This window comes from Bos javanicus, chromosome 1 (assembly GCF_032452875.1).
Source record: "Bos javanicus breed banteng chromosome 1, ARS-OSU_banteng_1.0, whole genome shotgun sequence".
Taxonomy (NCBI): domain Eukaryota; kingdom Metazoa; phylum Chordata; class Mammalia; order Artiodactyla; family Bovidae; genus Bos; species Bos javanicus.
The window spans coordinates 14727071-14754202 of NC_083868.1; positions in this window are offsets into that span (position 1 = coordinate 14727071).

A 27132-nucleotide genomic window follows, 5' to 3' on the forward strand; every position below is an offset into this window, starting at 1 on the left:
TTCCCACCAACACTGTATGAGGATTTCCTTTTCTCCACACCCTCTTGTAGGCTTCTAACTAGATTATATGTTTTAAAAGCATGAAAAAGAGTAGAAACCAATATTTAGCTCCTATTTGTATTTGTCTGTATATTTAATTTATAAAGCATAAACCTTTTTTAAAATACAGGACAGGTACCTTGTAGAAGAAAATCTTTAGTTGAATCGACCAGGCCAAAGCTGAAGAGACTGGTCCTTAAAGGATGTTCCTTTCCTCCAGAAAAAAAAACTGGTTTACTAAAATGAATCAACAAATGAATTATCTACATTGTGGGTTATTTAGGGCAAATTTTAAAACATACAACAGTTCTCTCTTTAACATCTATGTTACTTCTATCGAAGCTCTCATCATTACTTGGTATATACAAAAAGTATGAGCCTAATCTCAGATATAATTTAAATCCAGTCAGAGATTACAGTTGAACTTCATTTCCTCAGCCTGAAGTTTCAAGGTGAGGACTTATACTCCTAACCTCCTCATGAGAAGTGAGGAGATTTACTTAACTGGTGAGTTTGGGAGAAGGAACAAAGAAGTGCTTTCTTGGTTCTGAATCCCTTACTTGAAAAGATGTATGTGTGGACAGCACTGTGATCCTGGGTCTGCAGTAGGCAGCCTGCCCCTGCTATGGGTGTCAAGCTTTTGCTTCCTGCTCTTAGGCCTGTGTGGGGAAGTGTATGACTTGAAATGAAGTGTTCAGAAGCCTGCTGTGACCGCACATCTAAAGGACATCCTCCAGATTCATGGAGTTTCTGTCTCCTTGATTAGTACAGTTAATTATGGTTTTTACTTAGTGTTTGTTAGGGAAATTAAATAGTCGTGTTTAGGCTTCAGAGAGGGGGCATTTCCAAAATGGTGGAGTGGAAAGACGTGCACTCAACTTCTCCTGCGAAAACTCCAAAATTACAATTCACTGCTGAACAACTGTTGACAGGAGAATGTTGGATCCCACCAAAAAAAAGGTACTCCATGTCTAAGGGCAAAGGAGAAGCCACAGCAAGATGGTAGGAGAGGTGAAATTGTGTTAGAAGCAAACTGCATACCCACCAGAGATTCAAGAGGGCTCAAACAAATCTTGTGTGAACCAGGACCCAGAGATCCCACAGAGACTGAACCAGAACTGTGTTTGAGTGTCTCCTGTAGAGGTACAGGTCAGCCCTAGACTGATGCAGGGACAGAGGTTCTGAGTGCAGTAGACCTAGGTATGGCATAAGCCTTCTTAGAGGAGGTTGCCATTAACCCCACTATAGAGCCTCCAGAACTTAAACAGGACTCTTGGAGGACACAAACAAAATCTTGTGTGCAACAGGATTCAGGAGAAAGGAGCAGTGACACCACAAGAGACTAACCCAGACTTGTGCATGAGCATCCAGGAGTCTCCAGCAGAAGCGTGGGTCAGCAATAGCCTGCTGCAGTGTTGGGGGCACTGAGTGCAGCAGTGCATGCATGGGACCTTTTGAAGGAGGTAACCATTATCTTCATTACCTCCACCATAGTTTGACCTCGGGTCAAACAACAGGGAGGGAAAACAGCCCTGCCCATCAACAGAAAATTGGATTAAAGATTTACTGACCATGGTCCCACCCATCAGAAAAAGACCCAGTTTCCACCTTAGTCAGTCTCTCCCATTAGGAAGCTTCCATGAGATCTTATCCTTCTCCATCAGAAGGCAGACAGAATGAAAACCACAATCACAGAAAACTAACCAATCTGATCACATGGACCGCAGCCTTGTTTAACTCGTTGAAACTATGAGCCATGCCATAGAGGGCCATCCAAGACAGATGGGTCATGGTGGAGAGTTCTGAAAAAATGTGGTACACAGGTGAAGGGAATGGCAAACCACTTCATTATTCTTGCCTTGAGAACCCCATGGAAAGTAGGAAAAGGCAAAAAGTTAGGACACTGAAAGATGAACTCCCCAGGTTGGTAGGTGCCCAATATGCTACTGAGATCAGTGGAGAAATAACTCCAGAAAGAATGAAGAGAAGGAGCCAAAGCAAAAACAAACAAACAAAAAAAACACCCAGTTGTGGATATGACTGGTGATGGAAATAAAGTCCAATGCTATAAAGAGCAATAATGCATAGGAACCTGAAGTATTAGGTCCATGAATCAAGGGAAATTGAAAGAGGTCAAACAGGAGATGGCAAGAGTGAATATTGACATTTTAGGAATTAGCCAACTAAAATGAATTGGAATGGGTGAATTTAACTCAGGTGACCATTGTATCTACTACTGTGGGCAACAATCCATTAGAAGAAATGGAGTAGTCAACATGGTCCACAAAAGAGCCTGAAATGCAGTACTTGGATGCAATCTCAAAAACTACAGAATGATCTCTGTTTGTTTCCAAGGCAAACCATTCAATATCACAGTAATCCAAGTCTATGCCCCGACCAGTAATGCTGAAGAAGCTGAATTTGAACAGTTCTAAGAAGGAAATGGCTACCCACTCCAGTGTTCTTGCCTGGAGAATCCATGGACAGAGGAGCCTGGTAAGCTGCAGTCCATGGGGTCGCTAAGAGTCAGACACGACTGAGCGACTTCACTTTCACGTTTCACTTTCATGCATTGGAGAAGGAAATGGCAACCCACTCCACCATTCTTGCCTGGAGAATCCCAGGGACCGGGGAGCCTGGTGGGCTGCCGTCTATGGGGTCGCACAGAGTTGGACACGACTGAAGCAACTTAGCAGCAGCATGAAGACCTACAAGACCTTCTAAAACTAACACCCAAAAAAGTTGTCCTTTTCAATATAGGGGACTGGAATACAAAAGTAGGAAGTCAAGAGATACCTGGATTAGCAGACAAATGTGGTCTTGGAGTACAAAACAAAGCAGGTCAAAGGGTAACAGAGTTTTGCCACGAGAATGCACTGGTCATAGCAAACACCCTCTTCCAACAACACAAGAGAAAACTCTACACATGGACATCACCAGATGGTCTATTCACCAAAATCCAATTGATTATATTGTTTGCAGTGAAAGATGAAGAAGCTCTACGGAGTCAGGAAAAACAAGACTAGGAACTGACTGTGGCTCAGATCATGAACTCCTTATTGCCAAATTCAGGCAAAGTGAAGAAAGTATGGAAAACCACTAGACCATTCAGCTATGACCTAAATCAAATCCCTTACGATTATGCAGTTGAAGTGAAAAATAGATTCAAGGGATTAGGTGTGATACACAGAGTGTCTGAAGAAGTATGGATGGAGGTTCATGATGTACAGGAGGCAGTGATCAAGACCTTCCACAAGAAAAAGAAATGTAAAATGGCAAAATGATTGTTTTAAGTGACCTTACAAACAGCTAAGAAAATAAGAAAAGCAAAAGGCAAAGGAGAAAAGGAAAGATACACCCATTTGAATGAAGAGTTCCAGAGAATAGCAATGAGAGAGAGAAAAAAAGAAAGCCTTCTTCAGTGATCAATACAAAGAAATAGAGGAAAACAATAGAATGGGAAAGACTAGAGATCTCTTTAAGAAAATTAGAGATACCAAGGGAATATTTCATCCAAAGATGGGCAAAATAAAGGACACAAGTTTTATGGCCCTAACAGAAGCAGAAAATCTTAAGACCAGGTGGTAAGAATACACAAAAGAACTATACAAAAAAGATCTTCATGACCCAGATAACCACAGTGGTGTGATCACTCATCTAGAGACTGACATCCTGGAATGTGAAGTCAAGTGGTCCTTAGGAAGCATCACTATGAACAAAGCTAGAGGAGGTGAAGGAATTCCAGTTGAGCTATTTCAAATCCTAAAAGATGATGCTGTGAAAGTACTGCACTCAATATGCCAGCAAATTTGGAAAACTCAGCACTGGCCACAGATTGGAAATGTCAGTTTTCATTCCAATCCCAAAGAAAGGCAATGCCAAAGAATGCTCACACTACTGCACAGTTGTACTCATCTCACATGCTAGAAAGTTAATGCTCAAAATTCTCCAAGCCAGGCTTCAACAGTACGTGAATCGTGAACTTCCAGATGTTCAGTCTAGATTTAGAAAAGGCAGAGGAACTGGAAATCAAATTGCCAACATCTTTTGGATCATCGAAAAGTAAGAGAGTTCCAGAAAAATATCTACTTTTGCTTTCTTGAATATGCCAAAGACTTTGACTGTGTGGATCACAACAAACTGTGGAAAATTCTGAAAGAGATGGGAATACCAGATCACCTGACCTGCCCCCTGAGAAATCTGTATGCAGATCAAGAAGCAACAGCTAGAGCTAGACATGGAACAACAAATTAGTTCCAAATAGGGAAAGGAGTACTTCAATGCTGTATATTGTTAGCCTGCTTTTTTAACTTATATGCAGGGTACATGATGAGAAATGCTGGGCTGGATGAATCACAAGGTGAAACCAAGTTTGCCGAGTGAAAGATCAGCAGCCTCAGATATGCATATGACACAATCCTTAATGCAAAAAGTGAAGAACTAAAGAGCCTCTTGAAACAGAAAGAAGAGAGTGAAAAAACTGGCTTAAAACTCAACATCCCCAAAACTAAGATAATGGCTTCAGTCCCGTCACTTCATTGCAAATAGATGGGAAACAATGGAAACAGTGACAGACTTTATTTTCTTGGTCTCCAAAATCACTGCAGATGGTGACTGCAGCCATGAAGTTAAAAGATGATTTCTCCTTGAAAGAAAAGCTCTGATAAACCAAAACAGCATATTCAAAAGCAGAGACATTACTTTGCCAACAAAGTTCTTTCTAATCAAAGCTATGGTTTTTCCAATAGTCATGTATGGATGTGAGAGTTGGACTATAAAGAAAACTGAGTGCAGAAGAATTGATGCTTTTGAACTGTGGTGTTGAAGACTCTTGAGAGTCCCTTAGACTGCAAGGAGATCCAACCAGTCCATCCTAAAGGAAATCAATCCTGGGTGTTCATTGGAAGAACTGATGCTGAAGCTGAAACTCCAATATTTTAGCCACCTGATGCAAACAGCTGATTCATTTGAAAAGACCCTGATGTTGGAAAAGTTTGAAGGCAGGAAGAGAAAGGGATGACAGAGGATGAAACAGTTAGGTGGCATCACTGACTCAATGGACATGAGTTTGTTTAAACTCCGGGAGTTGGTGATGGACAGGGAGGCCTGGCATGCTGTGGTCCATGGGGTCACAAAGAGTCAGACACAACTGAGTAACTGAACTGAACTATGTTGCCCATGGATTTTTCATGAATAGATTTTATTATGTTGTAATGTGTTTTCTGTATACCCAGTTTGATGAGTTTTCATCCTGAATGGATGTTGAATTTTATCAAATGCTCTTTCTGCATCTATTTAGATGACCATAATATTTTTGTCTTTTCTTTGGTTAATGCCTTGAATCACATTGCTTGCTTTGTGTATTTTGAACCATCTTTGGAACCCTAGGATGAATCCAACTTTATCATGGTATATGACCCTTTTTAGGTGTCTTCAGATTCAGTTTTGCTAATACTTAGTTGAGGATTTTTGTGTCTGTATTCATCAAATATAGTGACCTGTAATTATTACTATTTTTTTGTAGTGGCTTTGTCTGATTTTGATATTAGTGTGATTCTGGCCTCATACAATGAATTTAGGAGTGTTCTCTTCAAATGTTTGGAATAATTTAAGAAGGATAAATGTACGTTCTGTAAGTTCTTTTTTGTATATTTGTTAGGTTTCCTCAGGGAAATCATTCAGCAGGGACTTTTTGCTTTTGTTTTAACTATAGATTTTATTTCATTTCTAGTGATTAGTTGGTTCAGAATTATTTGTTTAACTTCTAGTGATCAGTATGTTAAAATTATCTGTTTCTCCTTGACTCAGTTTTGGTAGGCTGTAAGTTTCTAGAAACTTGTCCATAGACCTTGTATGTTGCTTTTTTGTCATTTTGTCTGTTATTCTGATTGTATGATTTCTGTTATTCTATCTTCCTGATCACTTATTCATTCTTCTGTGTAATTTAGTCTCAAAATCTTTGCCTCTAGATTGATTTTTATCTCAGCAATTGAATTTTCTATGTTTATGCATTTTTATAGTTTCTATTTCCTTGTTAAAGTTATCTGTATTTTTACCCTAGACATTCTAGGCTGTCTCTGGGTAGCTAGATGAGTGCTCTCCAAGAGCCAGTCTGTCTGAGACTCAAAGCTTAGACTCTCAAGCTGTTGTGACAGTACTCTTATGCATGCTGATAGTGACCCCCATATTGACACTTGGATTACATCCCAGATGTTCCCATATGTCTCTACATAGCTAGAACAAGTCTCTGCCCAGACTTCATGCCAGAGATTGGTGTGGAGAGAACAAGGCCAGGATGTTTGCCTCTTTAGACTGGGAAGTGGAGTGGGATGGCAGCCACCAGTGCAAAGCCATCTCTGCCTTGATTGTTGGCAAGCAAGCATGTGTACATTTGTCAAGAGCAGAGTCTAGCTGCCCAGACCTGCTGTCTGTCCCAGTGCATTTCCCAGGAGGAAAAGGAGGGCATCTCTCCTAAGCAGGACTCTAGGGATGGGGATGCCCAGACTGTGATTCAATCTGCTTGCTCCCCAGGGCAAGGGTCCACATATAAAGACCTCTTCCTTACACATCCCTCAGAAAAATATGGCCCTAACCTGATGCCTCTTTTTCAATATTGCCCAGTTACATGAAGATCTTTTTATAGCTTTGATTATGGAGTTCTGCCTGTTTCCAGTTAGTATTCCATAAGAATTGATTCATATGCAGATACACATTTTGTTTGTAGGGAGAGGAGAGGTTCATATTTTCTTCCTTGGACAACTTGATCTCTAGCACCTCAAAATTGAATTATTCTTAATGGTCAATTTTAGACCTAATCTAAATATTGCTCTTGATTTCCAAAGTGGGCGACCAAACAAATCGATGTTGCACGTGTAATGTCAGTATATATGAGATCAGTTCTGTCTAATCACATCACATACTACTCAACAGATAATAAATTAATTTACATGAAATTCAACACCACAAATGAAACTCTCAAAAAAAAATATATAGAATGTAAAGTGGTGTGGAAAATCTGAGTGTGATACAGATTTGAATATCAATAGAATTACAATTGAATAAAGATCATAACTATACCAAAACAGCTAGTAAATTCGTGTATATGTGTTGCTTTGTTCAGTCGCTAAGTCATGTCCAGTTCTTTGTGACCCCATGCAGCATGCCAGACTTTTCTGCCCTTCACTGTTTTTCAGAGTTTGCTCAAACTCATGTCCATTGAATTGGTGATGCCATCTAACCATCTCAGCCTGTCACCCCTTTTCCTCCTGCCCTCAGCGGGGTCTTCTCAGCATCAGGGTCTTTTCCAAAGAGTTAACTCATCACATCAGGTGGCTGAAATATTGTAACTTTAGCTTCAGCATCAGTCCTTCCAATGAATATTCAGGACTGAATTTCCTTTAGGATTGACTGGTTTGATCTCCTTGCAGTCCAAGGGACTCTCAAGAATCTTCTCCAGCACCACAATCCAAAAGCATTTATTCTTTGGTGCTCAAGCTTCTTTATGATCTAATTCTCAAATCCATGCATGACTTTTGAAAAACCATAGCTTTGACTATAAAAACCTTTGTCAGCAAAGTGATGTCTCTGCTTTTTAATGTGCTGTCTAGGTTTATTATAGCTTTTCTTCCAAGGAATAGGCATCTTTTAATTTCATGACTGCATTCACTGTCCGCAATGATTTTGGAAACCAAGAGTTTTGCAATATGCCACTGTTTCCATTTATTCACTATCTATTTGTCATGAAGTAATTGGACCAGGTGTCATGAACTTAGTTTTATGAATGTTGAGTTTTAAGCCAGCTTTTTCACTCTCATCTTTCACCTTCATTAAGGGACTCTTTAGTTCCTCTTTACTTTCTGCCATTAGAGTGGTATCATATGCATATCTGTTGTTGAAATTTTTCCCAGTAGTCTTGATTATAGCTTGTCATTTATCCAACACAGCATTCCACAGGATATGCTCTGCATATAAGTTAAATAAGCAGAGTGACAAAAAACAGTCTTGGCATACTCCTTTCCCAATTTTGAACCACTTTATTCTTCCATGTCTGGTTCTAACTGTTGCTTTTTGAGTCACATACAGGTTTCTCAAGTAAGGTAGTCTAGTATTACCACCTCTATAAGAATTTTCCAGAGTTAGTTGTGAACCACATAATCAAAGGCTTTAGTGTAGTCAGTGAGGCAGAAATAAATGTTTTTCTGGATTTCCTTTGCTTTTTCTATAATCCAACGGATATTGTGTGTGTGTGTGTGGGTGTATGTGAATGTATAAATGTATAGATTTAAGAAGGAAATCTAAACAATGAGGTTAGTGACACTTAAAAATAAAAATCTTAGTAATTGACCTGTCATTGGAATGGGTTCAGAAGTCTGGTTAGAGGTTCAATAGCAATCCATGATCTTATTTTGTGAGGGAAAATTACAGCATTTTTTTTAATCTGTAAAAAATGTCACAAGTTTTTAATCTGTTGCACAGATTGCCAATGTCACAAGTTTACAATCTGTTCTCATTCTGATTGTTCAATGTTGCATAAACTAAATTATACTGAATTTCCACTGGTTTCTCAAGAGGAGACTTTCTGATGATAAATTAGAAGATGCTTAATTATTAAATATTTTAGGTGGTTTTAAACCATAGTGATTACTAAAAAAAGGTCGTATTTTATTTTTAAAAAGAAATGTCTTTAAATGTTTTTGTCTACCATATTTTAAAAATGTATGTATATATGCAGAAAAAGAAAATCAAGTCAGCCATTTCCTTGTGACTGTGAATAAATCTTAATAGATAAGTGCTGCCTTGAAGGGATCCTCTGTTTTGTGAGATATCTAAGCTTACTAATTGGACATAAACAAATCTACCCTATGTTTGAATTTTCTTAAACTGTGAAAGATCCTTTACACTGCGAAGATTTGATGGCATTTTAAAATGCCAACCTTAGCCAATGTAGTTAGTTAGGCATATTTTGACTTTCAGAGAATGAAATGAGGTTAAAAAGGGGGGAAAAATACTTTCTTTGCTATCTTCTGAGGGAATTAAAACTTTGGTGATAGGACCAAAGAGAACAGAGTGTGATACCAAAATATGCATTTCTAACTTCAAATTTGGTCAACATACTTCAAAAGAGACTTACTTTTGCACCAATTTTTTGTATGATAAATGCATGTACCCATTTCCTGCTTTGCAGTATTTGTGAGAATTGAGGTGATAACCCAGCAGAAAATGGAAGAAACAAAATAATAGGCCTCTACTATTCATTTAGAATGCTTATTTTGTTTTCATGTTTGTTTCCTACTAAAAAGTCGATTTTGCTTCCTGTTTCTTACTGTAATAATTACCAATTATTTGAAATATATATATATAAATTATTTCCATTTTTCTATAATACAATGATGAACACTGGCTGTTTTTTTCTTTCAGTACTCTATTTTCTTCTGCTAAATTTAATGGTAATAGTTATAGAAAAAAAGTGACCACTTATTTTCTTTTCTATTAAATAAATTGCACTAAGATCCTTTTCTCTCCCTTCTCTCTGCAAATTCCCACCCCCACCGTGGCCCATGGTATAACTTTGAAACATTTGTCATAGAATGTTAATTTGAGAATTTCCTGTGACTGTGTGAGGTAACATAGTTATAAGATTCCAAAGTGAGTTGGGATACTGGCCAAAATGCAAATTTCCAAGGAAACAGCTGAGTATTTTCTTTTCCAACACTTAGAAAACCTGATTTAGATAAAGATTATAAAAAGATCAAGAAGAATTTTTTAACTATTTGTTTCTAAAGATATTTCTTTGAAAAAAAAAATGTTGTCATACTCTGAAAGTTCATCCAAATTGCAAATCAGTTGATGTCTCAAGAAACAGAAGATGAAGGTGACTTCTGAGGTTTAACTTTCTGAGAGGGCTTTCAAGGAGATCACCCAGAGAATTAAAACCAGGTGCACTGTGATGCCTTAAGTGGTGTTTGTTCTAGTTCAATTGCTCAGTCATGTTCAACTCTGCGACCCCATGGACTTCAGTATGCCAGACTTCCCTCCTCTTCACTATCTCCCAGAGTTTGCTCAAACTCATGTCCATTAAATCAACAATTCCAACCAACCATCTTATCCTCTGTTGCCCTCTTCTCCTGCCCTTAATCTTTCCCATCATCAGAGTCTTTTACAATGAGTCAGCTGTTCACAGCAGGTGGCCAAAGCACCGAGTTTCAGCTTCAGCATCAGTCTTTCCAATGAATATTCAGAGTTGATTTCCTTTAGGATTGACTGGTTTGACATCCTTGCTGTCCAGAGTACTCTCAAGAATCTTCTCTACCACAGTTCAAAAACATCAATTCTTCAGCACTCAACCTTCATTATGGCTCAACTCTTATTTGTATATGATGGTAGTGATAAAGAATCTGCCTATCAATGCAAGAAACATAAGAAACATGGGTTCAATCCCTCAGATAGGAAGAGCCCATGGAGGAGGGCATGACAAACTACCTCAGTATTCTTGCCTGAAGAATTCCATGGACTGAGGAGCCTGGTGAATCCCATGGATACAGGAGCCTGGCAGACTACAGATCATGGGGTTGAAAAGAGTTGGACACAACTGAAGGATGCTAAAGCTGAAACTCCAGTACTTTGGCCACCTCATAAGAAGAGTTGACTCATTGGAAATGACTCTGATGCTGGGAGGGATTAGGGGCAGGAGGAGAAGGGGACGACAGAGGATGAGATGGCTGGATGGCATCATTGACTCGATGGATGTGAGTTTGAGTGGACAGGGAGGCCTGGCATGCTGCAATTTATGGGGTCACAGAGTTGGACACAACTGAGTCACTGAACTGAACTGAACTGAAGCAATTTAACAAACACAGGTGCCCACACCCTGCAGTTATGGGCTTATCCATTAATGAATTTGGATGCTTGCTTAAGGAGTCTAAAGTTATCAAATATGTCTATGGAATCTAAAGTACTGCCTTATCTTTGGCAGTATGTTTGGTAGAGAAATAAAGAGGGAAAGAATGAGCGATTTGGGGGTCGTTGGTGACTGAAGATAACTGTACTTCCTTCTAACAGCTGTAAATAGTAACTAAAACATGAAGCTCAGGGATTAGTTATAGAATTCAATCTAATTATGTATGAACAGAGTCATGTAAAAGGGATTGTACCACTGCCCGTCTGTTAGGCATGGGAGACAAATCTATATGAGGTGGACTGTAAGAGAATCCGTTGCCGAGAGAGAGCAAGAGAAGCTGGGATCAAAATGTCATAATTTCTTTTAGCTAAACAAAAGCTTATAAGCATTCAAAAACATATATTATGGACAATTCCGTGGACAGAGGGTCCTGGTGGGCTGCTGTCCATGAAATCGCAGAGTCGGACACAACTGAAGCTAGTTAGCATGTGCACATACATGTATATATATGTGTATGTGAGTATCAGAATATGTATATATGCTACTGCTGTTGCTGCTAAGTTGCTTCACTCGTGTCTGATTCTGTGTGACCCCATAGACGGCAGCCCACCAGTCTCACCCATCCCTGGGATTCTCCAGGCAAGAACACTGGAGTGGGCACCATTTCCTTTTCCGATGCATGAAAGTGAAAAATGAAAGTGCAGTCTCTTAGTTGTGTCCGACTCTTCGCAATCCCGTGGGCTGCAGCCTACCAGGCTCTTCTGCCCATGGGATTTTCCAGGCAAGAGTACTGGAGTGGGTTACCATTGCCTTCTCCATTTGTATATATGCACAAAAGCTTTTCTACTACACTTGATAAGGGCTTGAGAAAGAACAATGAATAAAAGAGATGGAGAAATTGGAAAACATAGACTAAATGAAACAGGAGCACTGAATGTGAAATAAAAAAAAAGTGAAACATATAAGGTAAAAGTATAAAATCATTATATAGGCCAGTTGCTTCCTTTTGGTTAAATATATCACCAGATAGTTATGTCATCTCTCCTATTTAAATAAAATAATTTAAAAAATTTCTTATAGTTTGCAACCAGCGTATAAGGCCAATATTGATTTTTGTATGTAAAAATATATCTTACAACCTCACTCAAATAATTTCTTAGTTGTGGTAGTTTTCATAGATATTCTGTAGACAGGATTTTTAAATGTAAATATCATATAACTAACAATTATGGAAATAGTTATTTCTGCTCTTTTGACCTTTTATTTATTTTATTCAGTTCAGTCACTCAGTCGTGTCCAACTCTTTGCGACCCCATGAATCGCAGCACGACAGGCCTCCCTGTCCATCACCAACTCCCAGAGTTCACTGAGACTCATGTCCATCGAGTCAGTGATGCCATCCAGCCATCTCATCCTCTGTCCTCCCCTTATCCTCTTGCCCCCAATCCTTCCCAGCATCAGAGTCTTTTCCAATGAGTCAACTCTTCACATGAGGTGGCCAAAGTACTGGAGTTTCAGCTTTAGCATCATTCTTTCCAAAGAAATCCCAGGGCTAATCTCCTTCAGAATGGACTGGTTGGATCTCCTTGCAGTCCAAGGGACTCTCAAGAGTCTTCTCCAATACCACAGTTCAAAAGCATCAATTCTTCGGTGCTCAGCCTTCTTCACAGTCCAACTCTCACATCCATACATGACCACAGGAAAAACCATAGCCTTGACTAGACGGACCTTTGTTGGCAAAGTAATGTCTCTGCTTTTGAATATGCTATCTAGGTTGGTCATAACTTTCCTTCTAAGGAGTAAGTGTCTTTTAATTTTATGGCTGCAGTCACCATCTGCAGTGATTACCTTTGTTCAATAGTGGACCTCCAGTAAAATACTGAATAGACATGGTGAAAGCAGACATCCTTGGCTTATTCTTACTCTTAAGGAAACCAAATTCATTTTTCACCATTAAGTGTAATATTGGGTGTGTCATTCTTGTCCACAGGTATAAGGTTTTAATAGATCCATTTTAACATATTGGGGAAGTTCTCTACTATTTCTAGTTTATTCAGCATTTTTGTCATGAATGTTGTATTGTTTTCAATTTTCTCCTGTGTATATTGAAAGGATCATATGCTTTTTTCCCTGTTAATATTTAAATTAAAATGCTTATTTTCAAAACATAAGACCTACTTTTCAACCACAGAATAAACATTACTTGAAATTTTATGCAAAGATGAGCACAATAAAGACAGAAACAGTATGGCCCTAACAGAAGCAGAACATAGTAAGAAGAGGTGGCAAGAATACACAGAAGAACTACGCAAAAAAGATCTCCATGACCCAGATAACCACAATGGTGTGCTCACTCACATATAGCCAGATATCCTGGAGTGTGAAGTCAAGTGGGCCTTAGGAAGTATCACTACAAACAAAGCTAGTGGAGGTGATTGAATTCCAGCTGACCTATTTCAAATCCTAAAAGATGATGCTGTGAAAGTGCTGGACTCAATATGCCAGCAAATTTGGAAAACTCAGTAGTGGCCACAGGATTGGAAAAGGTCAGTTTTCATTCCAATCCCAAAGAAAGACAATACCAAAGAATGTTCAAACTACCAAACATTTGGTACTGTCTGGTACCAAATGTTTTTTACCAAATGTTTTTTAATGTTTACTACCAAACATCTTTGGCAATTCCAAAGAATGTTCAAACAATTGCACTTCTCTCACACACTAGTAAAGTAATGATCAGAATTCTCCAAGCCAGGCTTGAACAGTACAGGAACTGAGAACTTCCAGATGTTCAAGCTGGATTTAGAAAAGACAGAGGAACCAGAGAACAAATTGACAACATCCATTAGATGATCATAAAAGCAAGAGTTCAAAAAAACATCTACTTTTGCTTCATCAACTACACCAAAGCCTTTTACTGTGTGGATCACAAAAAAACTGTGGAAAATTCTTCAAGAGATGGGAATACCAGACAACCTGACCTGCCTCCTAAGAAATCTGTATGCAAGTGAAGAAGCAACGATTAGAACTGGAGATAGAACAACAGACTGGTTTCAAATTAGGAAAGGAGTATGACAATGCTGTACATTGTCACCTTGCTTATTTAACATATATGCAGAATAAATCATGCAAAATAACAGGCTGGATGACACATAAGGTGGAATCAACATTGCTGGGAGAAATATCAATGACCTAAGATATGCAAATGACACCACACTTATTGCAGAAAGTGAAGAGTAACTAAAGAGTTTGTTGATGAAAATGTAAAAGGAGAGTGAAAAAGTTGGCTTAAAATGCAACATTCAAAATACTAAGGTCATGGCATCCAGTCCCAACACTTCATGGCAAATAGATAGGGAAACAATGGAAACAGTGACAGACTATTTTCTTGGTCTCCAAAATCACTGCAGATGGTGACTGGAGCCATGAAATTAAAAGATGCTTTCTCCTTGAAAGAAAAGCTCTGACAAACCAAAACAGCATATTAATAAGCAGAGACATTACTTTGCCAACAAAAATCCATCTAGTCCAAGCTATGGCTTTTCCAGTAGTCATGAATGGACGTGGGAGTTGGAGTATAAAGAAAGCTGAGTGCCAAAGAATTGATGCTTTTGAACTGTGGTGTTGGAGAAGACTCTTGAGAGTCCCTTGGACAGCAAAGAGATCAAACAAGTCCAACCTAAAAGAAATATCATGTAAGAAACGAGTTGCCAGTCCAGGTTCGATGCACAATACTGGATGCTTGGGGCTAGTGCACTGGGACAACCCAGAGGGATAGTATGGGGAGGGAGGAGGGAGGAGGGTTCAGGATGGGGAACACATGTATACCTGTGACGGATTCATTTTTATATTTGGCAAAACTAATACAATTATGTAAAGTTTAAAAATAAAATAAAATTAGAAAAAAAAAAAAGAAATCAGTACTGAATATTCATTGGAAGGAAGGATGCTGAAACTGAAGCTCCTATACTTTGGCCACCTGATGTGGAGAACTGACTCATTGGAAAGACCCTGATGCTGGGAAAGATTGAGGGCAGGAAGAAAAAGGAATGACAGAGGATAAGATGGTTGGATGGCTTCACCCACTTGATGGACATGAGTTTGAGCAAGCTCCGGGAGTTGATGATGAACAGAGAAACCTGGTGTGTTGCAGTCCATGCAGTCCCATAGAGTTGGACATGAGTGCATGACTGAACTGACTAAATTTTATGTACTATCCATTTTACATGTATTGCTAGTTTCTGTTTTATTTATCTATCTTACTCTTTCTCTCTGTCTCTTCTTTTTTTTACCATCCTCCTTCTCATTTTCAGTATATTTATGAGTTCTTAGTATTATAGTAATATCACCTGCCAAATGTGGACAAAAACTTGAGCTGTAACACCTTATCCTCAGGTTTCTATAACAATTTATGTAAGACAAGCTTTTGTTTTCATCTGTTTTCCATATTTTTCAGTATCAGTTCAGTTCAGTTGCTCAGTCATGTCCGACTCTTTGTGACCCCATGAATCGCAGCATGCCAGGCCTCCCTGTCCATCACCAACTCCTGAAGTTCACTCAAACTCATATCCATCGAGTCGGTGATGCCATCCAGCAATCTCATCCTCTGTCATCCCCTTCTCCTCCTGCCCCTGGTCCCGCCCAGCATCAGTCTTTTCCAATGAGCCAACTCTTCACATGAGGTGGCCAAAGTATTAGAGTTTCAGCTTTAGCATCAATCCTTCCAAAGAACACCCAGGACTGATCTCCTTTAGAATGGACTGGTTGGATATCCTTCAATATAATATATCATAATTTTCAATACATAATCTGGACTTGAAAAATTTTTGAAATTGTTTTTGGTAATGTAATCCATTTTATCTTTTTATGGCCAATTATGAAAATGGTATATTTGAAGACATTTGTCCACTTAACCCAAATTGTTGAACTTGTTGGCATACATTTGTTCATAGTGTTTTATTGCTAATTTTGTAATGCCCTAGAAAATATGATTACCTCTTTTTCATTCCCAAGAATGGTTATTTGTGTTCTCTTTCCTTTCATCATCTCAACTAGAGTTTTATCAAATATCAAAGCACACACTTTAAATTTAATTTTCTCTGTTATCTCTCTGTTAGATTTATACTAATTTTTATTTCTTGTTTTATACTTGTATTTTATTTACTTTTCTTCCTCTGTTTGTTAATATGGAAAGTGAGTTCACAAAATTTAACTCACTTTGTCCTTATATAAGCACACTTTAGGATATATTGTAATTTTTGTCATTTATCTCAAAATATTTTCTAATGTCCTTTGTGATGCCAATTTTGACCCAGGAATTTAATTTATCTGATATTAAATTTTGCACACTAAACATCCTAAATGGATTGTTTATATGACACGTTATTTTCCATTTACTTTCTACTTATCTGTGTATTAACCAAACCATTTTTGGAACCTTTGTATGCCGTAGTTGCATGAACTATATTTGAACGTCTTCAGAAGGACCATGATGTTTGTTTCAGTTCCTGTTCAAATTTTGTGTTGCTGGTTTTACCCGTATTATGCTGGTGACACATAAGAAATGTTCTAGAAACACCCTTACCAACATTGAAAATTTGTCACTAGGGTTGATTTAGTACCTTGGCCAATTAAACCTTGTTAAATGTTAAAGGCTTTTATTTCAGATGCTCAGGTGCTATCCCATGAGTGTCTTGATATTGTTAGAGTTTATTCTTGTATAATTTGCATCCAGGTATTGTTCTACTGTTTTTTCATATTCTGCAACTGACTGATGGCTTTCCATGGCCTCTTTAAAATTCTCAAAATATCTAGGTTTTGGATACTACAGGGATCATAATTTTAGTGAGAGTTGTTTCTTTGACATAACAATCAGCAGGGGTTATTTCCCACATTTTCTATGTTTCCTTCCACTTCCCTACCCTTACACAGTACATCATTAGTTTTTGTTTTTTTTTTTTCTTTCTTTGTGTTTTTTTTTTTTTTCTCCCATAATAATCACCTCCTTAGAGATACTGGTATACATAATATATTTCTTTCACCTGTTTCATATTTTTTAATTGGAGTTTATGCTGAAGTGGAGAAACTCCCTTGTTTTCAAAGCATTCCAAAATCTTTATTTATCTGCAAAAAATATGTAATTATCTCCAGATTGTGGCTACCTCCTGTGAGTGAAGTAAGTTACAAGTCTGATAAAGGGTCTTATTTAGGGATGAGCTGAGATGTATTATGGTGCAACCATCCTAAAATTTTTGTTTTGGTTATAAGATTGTGCCCATCAATTAAAAAAAAAAGATAAAATCAAATTTTTCAGAATATTTTTAATAAATATCTTTGTTATAATGGTAGCCCTTAGAGTCTACATAGTTATGAACTTGATAACAGCATCTAAAGTACTATAATAATGGATAGAAATGTGTGAAGTAGATTTATAACTTAACTTCATTTGAGATAATTTTACTTGAAAAGGATGCTGTGTCTAATCAGTGAGCAACAAAGATTGCACAATGAAAGAGAACATCAAATTTAAGGGACACATTAAAACCAAGTTGGCGGAGAATTGCATTAATTTAGCTGCAACTGAATGGCAACCCACTCCAGTACTCTTGCCTGGAGAATCCCAGGGACGGGGGAGCCTGGTGGGCTTCTGTCTATGGGGTCACACAGAGTTGGACACGACTTAGCAGCAGCAGCAGCTTTTGTGCTAAGACAAGGTTAATGAACTTTTGCCACAAGATCAAGAGAAAGAATATAAAAAGCTATTGGTTTCTGATGACTTCCTTGAAGGTTGAGTACCAAGGGCTTATCTGGAATATTCATAAACAACAGCAAATTAAAGTTCATGATAATTACACAGGCCCAGGATGGATAATTATTTAGAGCTAATTTTAAATCACAAAATATCTCACTGATACTCAGTAGACGTTACATCTCAACCTGTTTGCTAACAGTCCAAAATATAATACCTTTATTTTTCATTTTATAAATAAAATTTAAAGGTTACACTTAATTTACAATTATTACAAAATGTTGGTATATTCCTTGTGTTGTGCAATGTATCTTTTTTTTTTTAAACTATTTTATACCCAATAGTTTGTACCTCTTATTGCCCCATCCATGTATTATCCCTTCCTCCCTTCTGGTAACCACTAGTTTGTTATACCTGTGAATATGCTTCTTGTTTATTATAGTCACCAGCTTTTCTGTATTTCTTAGATTCCATATATAAATGACGTCACATAGTATCTGTCTTTGTCTGACTTATTTAACTTAGCATAAAACCCTCCAATGTTGCTGCAAATGTCAAAATTTCATTTTTTTTATAACTGACTATTATTCCCTTGTGTATATACACCACATATTCTTTATCTATTCAACTGTTGTTGAATAGTTAAGTTGCTTACAGATAATGTTGCTAGGAACATTGGGGTACATGTGTCTTTTTGAATGAATGTTTTTGTTTTTTGTAGATATATATGTATATACCTAGGAATGGGATTCCTGGGTTATATGGGAATTCTGTTTTTACTTTTTAATAAACTTCTATACTGTTTTGCACAGTAGCTACATCAACTTATATTGCCACCAACAGTGTGTAAGGATAGCCTTTTCTGCACATCCTTGTCAATATTTTCATTTGTGTTCTTTGTGATGATAGCCATTATAACAGGTGTGAAGTGATCTCTAATTTTGGTTTTGATTTGCATGTTGCTAATGATTAGCAATGCTGGGCATCTTTTTATGTGCCTGTTGGCCTCTTTGGCATCTGCATTTCCTCTTTGGAAAAATGTCTATTCAATTCTTCTGCCTAAATTTTAATTGGGTTGTTTGTTTGTTTGTTGTTGTTGAGTTGTATGAGCTGTTCATGTATGTTGGATATTTCATTTTTTCCCATTCTGTAGGTTGTATTTTCTGTTTGTCTATTTTTTTTTTTTTTGCTATGATAAAACTTTTAAGTTTCATTAGGTCTCATTACTTTATTTTTGATTTGATTTCCTTTACTTTAAGAGACAGATCCAAAAAGAACATTGCTATAATTTACATAAAAGAGTGTTCTGCCTGCATTTTCCTCTAGGATTTTATAGAATCTAAGCTTACATTTAGATTTTTAGTCAATTTTGAGTTTATTTTTGTGTATGATTTTAGAGAATGTCCTAATTTCATTCTTTTCCATATAGCTGTCTAGTTTTCTCAGTACCACTTTTTAAAGAAACTGCCTTTTCTCCATTATGCATTCTTGCCTCCTTTGTCATAGATTAATTAACCATAATGGAGTGGGTTTATTTCTGAACTCTCTATTCTGTTCCATTGATCCATGTGTCTGTTTTTGTATCAGTGCCATACTGCTTTGATTACTGTTGCTTAGCAGCAGTCTGATTCCTCCAGTAGCATGATTCTTCCAGTTCTGCTTTACTCTCTCCAGATTTTTTAGTTATTTGGGGTCTTTAGTGTTTCTATACACATTTAATTTTTATTTTGTTCTATTTCTCTGAGAAACATCATTGATATTTTGATTGGGATTGCATTGAGTTTGAAGATTCCCTTGGGTACTATGGTCATTTTAACAATATTGATTCTTTGAATCCAAGAACATTGTATGCCTTTCCATTCATTTGTGTCAGATTCAACTTATCTCATCAGTGTCTTATAGTTTTTGGAGTACAGGTCTTTTGCTTCCTTAGGTGGATTTATTGCTAGGTTTTCTTTGGATGAGATGATAAATGGGATTGTTTCCTTAAGTTTCCTTTTATTTTTTAGTTTTTATTTTTTGTACTTTGTAGCATATGATTTTTTTTTTCAAGTTTTATTTATTTATTTATTTATTTATTTTTTAAATTTTATTTTATTTTTAAAATTTACAATATTGTATTAGTTTTGCCAAACATCGAAATGAATCCGCCAAGGGTATACCCATGCTCCCCATCCTGAACCCTCCTCCCTCCTCCCTCCCCATTCCCTCCCTCTGGGTCGTCCCAGTGCACCAGCCCCAAGCATCCAGTATTGTGCATCGAACCTGGATTGGCGACTCATTTCATACATGATATTATACATATGTCAATGCCATTCTCCCAAATCTCCCCACCCTCTCCCTCTCCCACAGAGTTCATAAGACTGATCTATACATCAGTGTCTCTATTTCTGTCTTGTACACAGGGTTATTGTTACCATCTTTCGAAATTCCATATATATGCGTTAGTATACTGTATTGGTGTTTTTCTTTCTGGCTTACTTCACTCTGTATAATAGGTTCCAGTTTCATCCACCTCATTAGAACTGATTCAAATGTATTCTTTTTAATGGCTGAGTAATACTCCATTGTGTATATACACCACAGCTTTCTTATCCATTCATCTTCTGATGGGCATCTAGGTTGCTTCCATGTCCTGGCTATTATAAACAGTGCTGCGTTGAACATTGGGGTACACGTGTCTCTTTCCCTTCTGGTTTCCTCAGTGTGTATGCCCAGCAGTGGGATTGCTGGATCATAAGGCAGTTCTATTTCCAGTTTTTTTAAGGAATCTCCACACTGTTCTCCATAGTGGCTGTACTAGTTTGCATTCCCACCAACAGTGTAAGAGAGTTCCCTTTTCTCCACACCCTCTCCAGCATTTATTGCTTGTAGACTTTTGGATCGCAGCCATTAAGTTTTCTTTTAGATAATACATTGTTAGTCTATATAAATGCAACAGATTTCTGTATGTTATTTTTTCTCCTGCAAGTAAATCTCATGGATAGAGGAGCCTCGTAGGCCATTGTCCATGGGGTTGTGAAAGAGTTGGACACAACTTAGCAACTAAGCAACAACAACTTTACCAAAATCATTGATGAGCTTTAGTAGTTTTCTGTTGGCATCTTTAGGATTTTCAATGTATTTCCTTTGATTTTATTATCATGTCATCTGCAGACAGTGACAGTTTTACTTTATTTCCAATCTGGAGTCTTTTAATCATCTTTTTTTTTTCCCTCATATTGCCTTGTCTAGGACTTCCAAAATTATGTTGAATAAAAGTGGCAGGAGTCTGCATCCTTGTTTTGTTTGTGACCTTAGAGGAAAAAATTTGAGCTTTGCAACATTGAATATGTTGTCAGCTGTGAGTTTGTTATATATGTCCTTCATTATGTTGAGATATATTTCCTCTATGCCCACTATCTGGAGAGTTTTTTAATTTTTTTTTTTTTTTTTTTGTAAATGGATGTTGAACTTTATGTAAATGTTTGCTACATCTATTGATAGGATCATAAGTTTTTTACTCATTTTGTTAATGTGGTATATGACATTGATTGATTTGTAGATAGTGAAAAATCCTTGCATCCCTAGGATAAATACCTTTTGATCATGTCGTATGATCCAACATTTTGTCTTAATCAGTTTTAGGTTTCCTTGAATTTTAATAGAAACACATTATAAGATATATGGGTTGATTCTCCCATTATCTATCTATTTTATATAGAAAGGTGCTTAGTCCCTCAGTCATGTCTGGCTCTTTGCAAACTCATGGACTGTAGCCTGCCAGGCTCCACTGTCCATGGGGATTCTACAGGCCAGAATACTGAAGTGGGTTGACATGCCCTCCTCCGGGGGATCTTCCCAACCCAGGGATTGAACCCATATCTCCCACACTGCAGGCAGAATCTTTACAGTATGAGCCACCAGGGAAGCCCAATATATATAGAAATATATAGAAATAATACAGGCTAAATAATTGAAATTAACTCAAGGTCTACTCTTCTTAAAGTTCATTCAAGATGGCAGGTTATTTCTGGCTTATATTTTATTCATTAATTTTACATGTCATTAGGTACATTTCACTCACCTAGAGCCAGGTATCCTGGAATCAAGCGGGCCTTAGGAAGCATCACTACAAACAAAGCTAGAGGAGGTAATGGAATTCCAGTTGACTATTTTAAATCATAAATGATGATTGTGTCAAAGTGCTGCACTCAATATACCAGCAAATTTGGAAAACTCAGCAGTGGCCACAGGACTGGAGAAAGTCAGTTTTCATTACAATCCCAAAGAAAGGCAAAGCCAAAGAATACTCAAGCTATCGCATAATTGAACTCAACTCACACGCTAGCAAAGTAAACTCAAAATTCTCCAAGCCAGGCTTCAAGAGTACATGAACCATGAACTTCCAGATTGTCAAGCTGGATTTAGAAAAGGCAAAGGAACCAGAGATCAAATTGCCGACATCTGCTGGATCATCAAAAGGCAAAAGAGTTCCAGAGAAACATCTACTTCTACTTTATTGACTATGCCAAAGCTTTTAACTGTGTGCTTCACAACAAATGTTGAAAATTCTTCAAGAGATGGGAATACCAGACCACCTGACCTGACTCCTGAGAAATCTGTAGCAGGTCAAGAAGCAACAGATAGAACTGGACATGGAATAACAGACTGGTTCCAAATCTGGAAAGGAGTACATCAAGGCTGTATATTGTCACCCTGCTTATTAAACTTATATGCAGAGTTCAGTTCAGTTCAGTAACTCAATCATGTCTGACTCTTTGTGACCCAATGAACCACAGCATGCCAGGCCTCCCATCCATCACCAACTCCGGAATTCCACCCGAACCCATGCCCATTGAATCAGTGAAGCCATCTAACCATCTCATCCTCTGTCGTCCCCTTCTCCTCCTGCTCTTAATCTTTCCCAGCATCAGGGTATTTTCAAATGAGTCAGCTCTTAGCATCAGGTGGCCAAAGTATTGGAGTTTCAGCTTCAATATCAGTCCTTCCAATGAAAACCCAGGACTGTTCTCTTTTAGGATGGACTGGTTGGATCTCCTTGCAGTCCAAGGGACTCTCAAGAGTCTTCTCCAACACCACAGTTCAAAAGCATCAATTCTTCAGCGCTCAGCTTTCTTTATTGTCCAACTCACATCCATACATGACCACTGGAAAAACCATAGCCTTGACTAGACGGACCTTTGTGGACAAAGTAATGCCTCTGCATTTTAATATGCTGTCTAGGTTGGTCATAACTTTCCTTCTAAGGAGTAACCGTCTTTTAATTCCATGGCTGCAATCACCATCTGCAATGATTTTGGAGCCCAGAAAAATAAAGTCAGCCACTCTTTCCCCATTTTTTTTCCAGGAAGTGATGGGACCAGATGCCATGATCTTAGTTTTCTGAATGTTGAGCTTTAGGCCAACATTTTCACTCCTCTTTCACTTTCATCAAGAGTCTCTTTAGTTCTTCTTCACTTTCTGCCATAAGTTTGGGATCATCTGCATATCTGAGGTTATTGATATTTCTCCTGGTAATCTTGATTCCAGCTTGTGCTTCTTCCAGCCCAGCGTTTCTCATGATGTACTCTGCATATAAGTTAAATAAGAAGGGTGACAATATACAGCCTTGATGTACTCCTTTTCCTATTTGGAATCAGTCTGTTGTTCCATAACCAGTTCTAACTGTTGCTTCCTGACCTGCATATAGGTTTCTCAAGAGGCAGGTCAGGTGGTCTGGTATTCCCATCTCTTTCAAAATTTTCCACAGTTTATTGTGATCCACACAGTTAAAAGCTTTGGCATAGTCAATAAAGCAGAAATAGATGTTTTTCTGGAACTCTCTTGCTTTTTCCATGATCCAGAAGATGTTGGCAATTTGATCTCTGGTTCCTCTGCCTTTTCTAAAAGCCGCTTGAACATCTTAAAGTTCATAGTTCACATATTGCTGAAGCCTGGCTTTGAGAATTTTAAGCATTACTTTACATCAAGATAAATTCCTGACTGGATGAAGCACAAGCTGGAATCAACATTGCCAGCAGAATTATCAATAACCTCAGGTATGCACATGACACCACATTTATAGCAGAAACCTGAGAAGAACTTAAGAAACTCTTGATGAAAGTGAAAGAAGAGAGTGCAAAAGTTGGCTTAAAACTCAACATATAGACAACTAAGATCATGGCATCTGGTCCCATCACTTCTTGGCAAATTGATTGAGAAACGGTGGAAACATCGACAGACTTTACTTTTTTGGGCTCCAAAATCACTGTGGATGGAGACTGCAGCCATGAAATGAAAAGACACTTGCTTCTTTTAAGAAAAGCTATGACAAACCAAAACAGAATATTAAAAAGCAGAGACATTACTTTTCCAAGAAAGGTCCGTTTAGTTAAAGCTATGAATTTTCCAGTAGTCTTGTATGGATGTGAGAGTCAGAATATAAGGAAAGTTGAGCGCTGAAGAATTAATGTTTTTGAACTATGGTGTTGGAGAAGATTCTTGAGAGTTTCTTGTACAGCAAGGAGATCCAACCAGTCAATCCTAAAGGAAATCAATCCTGAATATTCTTTGGAAGGATTGGTGCTGAAGCTGAGACTCCAATACTTTGGCTACCTGATGCGAAGAAATGACTCATTTGGATTGAAGATTGGAGGAGAAGAGGATGACAGAAGATGAGATGGTTGCATGGCGTCACCGACTCAGTGGACATGAGTTTGAGTGAACTTCGGGAGTTGGTAATTGACAGGGAGGCCTGGTGTGCTTCAGTCCATGGGGTCGCAGAAAGTTGGACATGACTGAGCAAGTGAACTGAACTTAAATGAAGTACATTTCATTTATTTTCCCATCCCATTAAATGCAAAAAAAGATTAGCTTAAGCTTTTTGTGCATTTTCTTTAGTCAGAAATGTTTCAATTTGAGATCAAAGGAGAAAACCAAGCTATTGCTACCAGGAAAACAACATAATCCAGTACTTATTTCTACCTATCCATGTAAGACTATGAAATAGAATATTTTCCCATAACCATCAAAATAGTTTTATGACAAAAATCAATATTTAAGAATACTTTTAGAATGACCTTGTCAACTTCAACTTTATGTATTCCAGGAAAAATACAAATGCATATTTAGAACCAAAGCACATGCTATTCTACTTGACACTTTGATTCTAATATATATATTTGTTTACCTAGTTTTTGTAGTTCAGAGAAGTAGGGACAACATTATTTTCTGATGAAGATCAGCATTAGTGCCATTATTTTTTTGGCCAAATAATAATAATAATAACAAAATGTTTAACATTATTATTAAGTTTTCCTGTGTGTGTGTGTGTGTGTGTTTTCTCTTTTCAAGATGTGAAGATTTCAATTCACCTTTGGTAATCTTTCTCTTTGTAAAGTCACTAAATGTGTCTTTTTATCTATGCAGATATAAAGCAGATGCTCTTGTTTGAAACAGAGTTATTGTATAAAGCAGAGGTCTATATAAGTACAAAGCAGTTTCTTGAGTATCATGAATTATTGTGTATCTGAGTATCATATATATACATGAGGAATGCCAACCATTCCTCATGTAATATACAAGAATTACTGGCACAAACCTTTGAGCAAAAGCTATACAGATTGAAGTTCAAGATAAGAAGAGATTCAGTAAATTCTGCACAGAAAGGAGAAATGTTTTGATTTTTAAATAATGGAACCATTGGAAGATTACACTTCTATTGTGGACATTGGCTCTTACTGGCTTTGAATATTTGATTTCCCAGTCATGAAGCTTTAAGGAACTTGAAGCAGAAAGGAAATATATGGTGATATAACATGAGGAATAGCATATATACAAATACAAGAGCATCTCTATAAAATTCTTATGAAAATAGTGAATTTGTGAATAAGGGAGTTTCTAATAGGGATGTAAGAAGAATCTTAAATGTGTCAGTGAGCATATTGCATTATATATATGTGTGTGTGTGTGTGTGTGTATATATATATATATATATATATATATATATATAAGGAGTAAGAAGATTTTGAAACATTTTGATAAGACAGATATGGATGAACTTGCATAGAAAATTTTGAAATTCTAGGCCTGTTTCTTATGGTTATCACAATATACCAATATCTTGGCTGATGTCATTAATTTCACATTAAAGTAAAAATTATGTACTTTGGAAGGACTGATGCTGAAGCTGAAACTCTAATACATTGGCCACCTGATGAAAAGAGCTGACTCATAGAAAAGACCCTGATGCTGGGAAAGATTGAAGGCAGATGGAGAAGGGGACAACAGAGGATGAGATGGATGGATGGCATCACCAACTCTATGGTCATCAATCTGAGCAAGATCTGGAGATGGTAAAGGACAGGGAAGCCTGGTGTACTGCAGTCCATGAGGTCACAAAGGGTCAGACATGACTGAATGACTAAACAACAAGAACAAAGAGAATGGCAACTCACTCCAGTATTCTTTCCTGGATAATTCCGTGGACAGAGGAGCCTGGCAGTATTCAGTCCCTGGCGTCACAAAAGGTCAAGGTCAGACACGACTAAGTGACTGAGTACATAGTCAAATTAGCTGAGAATAGTCAGTTTCTGAGTCTGTGTAATGGAGCTAATATAATTGCCATTTATGTCCATCATAAAGGATAAATATGTCAATATCCATAAAGAACGTAGAAGAATGTCTTTTTTGTTCATTTTGTTATTTTCCCTTGAACTATTGTTTTAAAGTGATTTATCTATGCCTGTGAGGATAGCTTGAAATTAAAAAAGCAAACAACAGTTTATATATAGTGGTTCTAAAATATGATGTAAAAATAAACTAATATGATACTCCTTGGTCTGAATGGTTATGAAATATGAACACTGATGGACAATAAGATAGAATCAGGCAGAGTAAGGCACAGTGAGATTGTAGGAATGGTCTGACCACCGTTTCAGAGACCTCACACAATGGCAAGCATATTCTAAATCTATTATGGAAACTTTGGCCAACACACATAAACTCATACACATAAGCTGTCTTGAAACTCTTTTTCCATTAAAAAAAAAAAAAAAGGCTGCAAGAGGATTTTCTACTAAACAGAGTTCTATGTAGCCTTTATCTATAACAGCGTATTATGTCAGTCACCTTGCAGATGCATTAAAAATTCCTGGGAAACTCTTTTCTTTCTATAACATTTGCCAATGGTCTAAAAATTGAGGATTGATGGTGTGAATAAACAACCCTTCAGTGGATGTCTATGTTACCAGCACTTTAAAAAATTTGTTTTATTTATGTCCATGGTTTAGTGATAAGTCAGCTAATAAATTTGATGTTAGGATTCAGGAAAGATGTTGATATGCTAGACTAAGGATTCATGTAGTAATTAAGGACCTTTTTGGTCACAGCTGTGATATCATGTCTCTGTAACACCATATATAGCAAGATGAATAAAATGATTTGATTAAAAAGTAGAGCATTCAAAAAT